Source organism: Saccopteryx leptura, chromosome 2, assembly GCF_036850995.1.
Source record: "Saccopteryx leptura isolate mSacLep1 chromosome 2, mSacLep1_pri_phased_curated, whole genome shotgun sequence".
Taxonomy (NCBI): domain Eukaryota; kingdom Metazoa; phylum Chordata; class Mammalia; order Chiroptera; family Emballonuridae; genus Saccopteryx; species Saccopteryx leptura.
Genome location: NC_089504.1, coordinates 141,055,291 through 141,061,094, shown reverse-complemented (window position 1 = coordinate 141,061,094; position 5,804 = coordinate 141,055,291). Strand labels below are relative to the sequence as shown.

At 43.6% G+C, this 5,804-nt stretch overlaps 2 pseudogenes; one reads left to right on the top strand and one right to left on the bottom strand.

Moving 5' to 3' along the window:
- Positions 1-1,110, bottom strand: LOC136391574 (small ribosomal subunit protein eS7-like; annotated as a pseudogene).
- Positions 1,111-4,401: 3,291 nt separating this feature from the next.
- Positions 4,402-4,788, top strand: LOC136393157 (large ribosomal subunit protein eL31-like; annotated as a pseudogene).
- Positions 4,789-5,804: the final 1,016 nt, after the last annotated feature.

Here is a 5,804-nt window from a genome sequence, read left to right as displayed (position 1 = left end):
TTACAACTGAAACTCCAGGATTTCAAAATTAACATCTTTGCCCATGAGTTTCTTATAGACACCAGAAAAAGTTTCAACCTGTGTTCCACATTAATCTGCTGGGCCTTATCCAAATGAACCTTCAGGAGCCAGCTGCCACCAGTTTCACATGGATTCTTTTGCCCACAATTGCCCTTGAGAAAACCAAGTCCTCCAGGATGGCTTCGTGCATGGCTGTCCGAGAGCAGCTCCTGATACACTTTTGCTTATTCTTTGTACAGCTTTTCTGAGTAGGCTTAGGCAGAATTCTCCTCTGAGCAATAAAGACAATGTGCTTACACTAAACTTTTTCTCCAATTCATATACGAGCCAGACTTGGATTTTCTGGAAAGAATTCAGTTAAGGAACAGGATCAAAGAGTATAATAGCTTTCCGACTGCTACCAACTTCAATTTCCTTGGCTGCTGTTATACTCACTCAGCTCCTGAAGCTGGCCCAGAGGTCCGAGTTCACCTCCAGCTCAAGGAGAGTCTAGGACAGGGGTAGTCAACCTTTTTATACCTACCGCCCACTTTAGTATCTCTGTTAGTAGTAACATGTTCTAACCATCCACCGGTTCCACAGTAATGGTGATTTATAAAGTAGGGAAGTAACTTTACTTTATAAAATTTATAAAGCAGAGTTACAGCAAGTTAAAGCATATAATAATAATTACTTACCAAGTACTTTATGTCAAATTATTGCTAAGTTTGGCAGAATAAATCTTTATAAAACAACTTACTATAGTTAAATCTATCTTTTTATTTATACTTTGGTTGCTCTGCTACTGCCCACCATGAAAGCTGGAACGCCCACTAGTGGGCGGTAGGGACCAGGTTGACTACCACTGGTCTAGGAGATGCCAGACTCATGGAGGAAGCAGGCATATCACCCATCTCCCAGTCTTTCCCTCAAAAGGTTTACCTGTATACTATAAAAGCTGCTGCACAAAATCCAAGCTTATAATTCTCAGAGCCCTCCCTGACTGCAATCCTCCCCAGAGACCAGAGAATCTGGAGGATACCTAACCTGCCTTTTTCTTCCAAAGCACTCCAAGTTACCAGTATCTGCCTGAACTGCGTTTATAACCATACCTGTGGCCCAGCTTAACAGGGCACTGGGTGCTCTGGCTCTATAGCCAAAAGGGCTTTCATTCATGAAAACAATAGGACTCTAGAAAAGATTTTGTGTGTGTGTGTGTGGCAGAGAGAGTCAGAGAGGGGGACAGACAGGAAGGGAGAGAGATGAGAAACATCAGTTCTTCGTTGCGGCTCCTTAGTTGTTCATCAATTGATTTCTCATATGTGCCTTGACTAGGGGGCTACAGCAGACAGAGTGACCCCTTGCTCGAGCCAGCGACCCTGGGCTCAAGCTAGTGAGCCCTGCTCAAACCAGATGAGCCTGCGCTCAAGCTGGGGACCTCGGGGTCTCGAACCCGGGTCCTCTGCATCCCAGTCCGATGCTCTATCCACTGCACCACCGCCTGGTCAGGCTAGACAAGATTCTTAACTGGATATCACCCCAGGACTCAGCCTAGAAATCAGGCAAAATTGCCTGACGGCAAGGCTTCTAATATAGGGGGCATCGAGGGGCTGCGTGTTATTTTCCCAAGACCAGAGAAGCCCGCAGACACCTTTCAGATCTTATCCCTCCAGCCCACTCTAATAATAATACTAAGTTGCTAGTAGGTCCTCAGAAGGAGCTTGTTCACTTATCTTGTGCCACAGCTTTCGTGACAGCCACCAGAAGAGCAGGTTTCCAAATCATCTCACTTCAACAACCAAAGGGTCTTATATTCACAGTCCCATAGGAATGTAACAAAGAAAAAAATAGCTCTTTTCTTTTTTTTTTTTTAAGGTTTATTAATTTTACAGAGAGAGGAGGATGGGGAACAGGAACGAGAAGTATCAACTCATAGTTGCTTCACTTTAGTTGTTCATTGGATGCTTGTCATATGTGCTGCTACCAGGCAAGCCCAGGGTTTTGAAATGGTAACCTCAGCATTCAATCCAGGTGGATGTTGTATCCACTGCACCACCACATGCCAGGCAGAAATAGTTCTTATGTATTACAGAAGAATATATCTATCTCTATATAGAGAGATGGATTTTTTTTCTGAGAGAGAGAGAGAGAGAGGGGAGGGGGAGAGAGAGAGAGAGAGAGAGAGAGAGAGTGAGTAGGAGGGGAAATGGGAAGCATTACCTCATAATAGCTGCTTCTCATATGTGCCTTGATGGGGCAAGCCCAGGGATTTGAACCGGCAACCTTAGCATTCCAGGTCAATGCTTTATCCACTGTGCCACCACAGGTCAGGCCAGGCAGAAATGGTTGTTGTTTTTTAATTATTTTCCAAGTGAGAGGAGAGGAGATAGGCAGACTCCCACATGCGCCCCAACCAGGATCCACCCAACAACCTGCACCTGGGGCTGACGCTCTGCCCATCTGGGACCATGCTTGCAACCAAGGCAAAGGCTCCACAGAGCCATCTTCAGCACCCGGACCAATACACTCAAACCAATCGAGCCATGGCTGAGGGAGGGGAAAAGGAAGGGAGAGGGAGTAAGAGAGAGAGACAGAGAGAGAGAAAAGGAGAAGGGGGAGGGGTAGAGAAGCAGATGGTCACTTCTCCTGTGTGCCCCGACCAGGAATTGAACTTAGGACATCCACACACTGGGCTAATGCTCCACCGAGCCAACCAACCAGGGCCATGTAGAAATAATTCTTAATCGTCATAGGAACACCATCCAGAACACTAGGTTCAGCAAAGAAGGATTGGAAAAAACAACTCATCACCCAGTTTCTTCCTGGAAGGGTCTTAACTACATACATGCCTCAGCTGCTGCCTGAGGGTCAAGCTTCCAATCAGTTAGTATCTAGATGCTGACTGTGATCCTCCCCTTTAAGATACCTATGGGTCTTGCCAGACTCCCAACTACTGAGAGACACTAAGAACAAAGAAGGAGGTTGGGAAATTCCAAAACCTGAGAGACAATCAGAGCTAGGGCCAGGCTGTTGGAGGTGCTTCATCTCCTGCTGAGACCATTCAGTCAAACTGGGAGAAGTGGCTGTTTATCTACTTTGCAGAAACCAAAACAGAGGGTCAAGAAAAATAAAGAAACAAAGGAAAATGTTCCAAACAAAAGCACAAAATGTCTCCAAAAATAGATCTAAATGAAATAAGGGTTGAAAGATAAGATTATTAAATATAACTATAGCCACAATAATTTAACAATTAGCCCAGTGTGTGGATGTCCTAAGTTCAATGAAAATAATGCAAACGTGCTATCAAAATATAAAAGGTAAGAATGAAAGAACTTTGATAGGGGTTTGAAGTTAGTTATTATCAGCTTCAAATAGACTGTTATGTTTATGTAAGACTCATGGTAACCACAAAGTAAGAGCCTATCATAGATAAAAGAGAAAGAAAAAGGCATCAAAGCATAACACTAAAGAAAAATCATCAAATCACATATGAAGAGAGTAAGAGAAGAAAGAACAGAGGGATTACAAAACAACCAAAAAACAACTAACAAAATGGCAATGATAAGTCCATAACAATGATTACTTTAAATGTAAATGGTCTCAATTCTCCAATCCAAAGAGACAAAGTGGCTAAATGGAACACACGAACACACACACACACACACACACACACACACACACACACGGCCCAACTATTTGTTGCCTACAAGAACTTCACCTCCGCCCTGACAAGGTGGTGGCGCAGAGGATAGAGCATCAGAATGGGACACAGAGGACCCAGGTTTGAAACCTTGAGGTCGCCAGCTTGAGTGCACAGGCTCATCCAGCTTGAGCATGAGCTCACCAGCTTGAGTGCGGTGTCACTGGCTTTAGTGTGGGATCACAGACATGACCCCAGGGTCACTGGCTTTAGCAAGGGGTCACTCGCTCTGCTGTAGCCCCCCCTCCCATCAAGGCACATGGGAGAAAGCACTCACTGAACAACTAAGGTGCCACAGTGAAGAACTGATGCTTCTCATCTCTCTCCCTTCCTATCTGTCTGTCCCTAACTGTCCTTCTCTCTGATTCTCTCTCTTGGTCAAAAAAAAAAAAAAAAAAAAGAAAGAAAGAAACTTACCTCTAGTTCTCTAGTTTAAGGACATTTATAGACTGAAAATGAAGGGATAGAAAAAAATATTCCATGCAAATAGAAACAAAAAAAAAACTGGGATAGTTATACTTAAATCAGATAAAATCTACTTTAAGCCAAAGACAGTAATAAGAGACTAAGAAAGTTGTTACATAATGATAAAGAGGTAATTTCACCAAGAGGATATAATAATTATAATTAGTTATAGGCAACCCTGCTTTCCCTCTCTCATATTACCTCTCTCTCTTTCTTTCCAACTTGAGCCTGGCATAATGGCTCCTGAAAATAAGAGTGGCAAGAAGAAGAAGGGCCGTTCTGCCATCAACAAACGAGGTAGTGACCAGAGAGTACACCATCAACATTCACAAGCATATTCATGGAGTAGGTTTCAAGAAGCATGTCCCTCAGGCACTCAAATACAATAGATCCAGAAATTTGCCATAAAGAGGATGGGACCTCCAGATACACGCATTGACACCAGGCTCAACAAAGCCATCTGGGCCAAAGAAACAAGGAATGTCCCATACCGTATCTGGCTGAGCTTGTCAAGAAAATGTAATGAGGATGAAGATTCACCAAACAAGCTCTATATGCTGGTTACTTAGGTACTAATCATCAATTTCAAAAGTCAACAAACAGTTAATGTGGATGAAAACTAACTGCCATTTGTTGAAGAAAGTTATAAAACTGCCCCCCCCCAAAAAAAAAGAGCCCTGGCCAGTTGGCTCAGTGGTCAATTGGTCAATTGTTCACCCATCGTATGGATATCCCAGTTCAATTCCAGGTCAGAGAACACAGAAGTGACCATCTGCTTCTGCACCCCTCCCCTTGCCCCTTCTCTCTGTCTCTATCTCTCTCCCCCTCCCACTGCCATGGCTCAATTGGTTTGAGCTTATCTCCCTAGGCACTGAAGATGGCTCTGTAAAGCCTCTGCCTCAGGCACTAAAAATAGCTCAGTTGTCAGCATGGTCCCTGATGGGCAGAGCATCGGCCCCAGGCTGGGGTGGAGGGGTGGGGGGCAGGTAGATCCTGGTCAGGGCACATGTGAGAGTCTGTCTCTCTGTCTCCCCTCCTCTCTCTTAAAGTAAATAAAAAAGTGCCAAAAAAATAAATAAAAATTTATACACCCAACAAAAGAGTACTTAATAAATAAAACCAATATAAACAGAGCTGAAGGGTGAGATAGGAAACATTACAATAACAAGGAGACTTTAATACCCCACATTCAACAAGTTGATTACTATGATACTGTGATTAAAATAAAAAATATGTATTTGTTCTTTATCCCCAATCCTAGCACAGAGTTCCTAAAACCCTTGGAATTTCCTAAATGAGAGCATAAAAGGTATCTTCTGTTATATTAATGAAGTGACTCGTGGAAACACAACTTGGATGGAGCTGGTTGCCAAGAGACATGCCCATGTGGTTAGTGGTTTGGAACTTTAATTCCCCCCACAGGAGGGGATATGCACTGGTGGTCCAATGGCTGCCAATAGAAAATAATATAATTGATCCTGCCTGGGTGATGGAACCTCTATAAAACTAAGGTTAGTGAACATGTGGAGATTGGTATGTGGAGATGGGAGGGGTCATAAATCTGGAAAGTCCATGGAAATTCCACACCCTTTCCCCATACCTAACCTTACGCATCTCTTCCAACTGGCTGTTTCCAAGT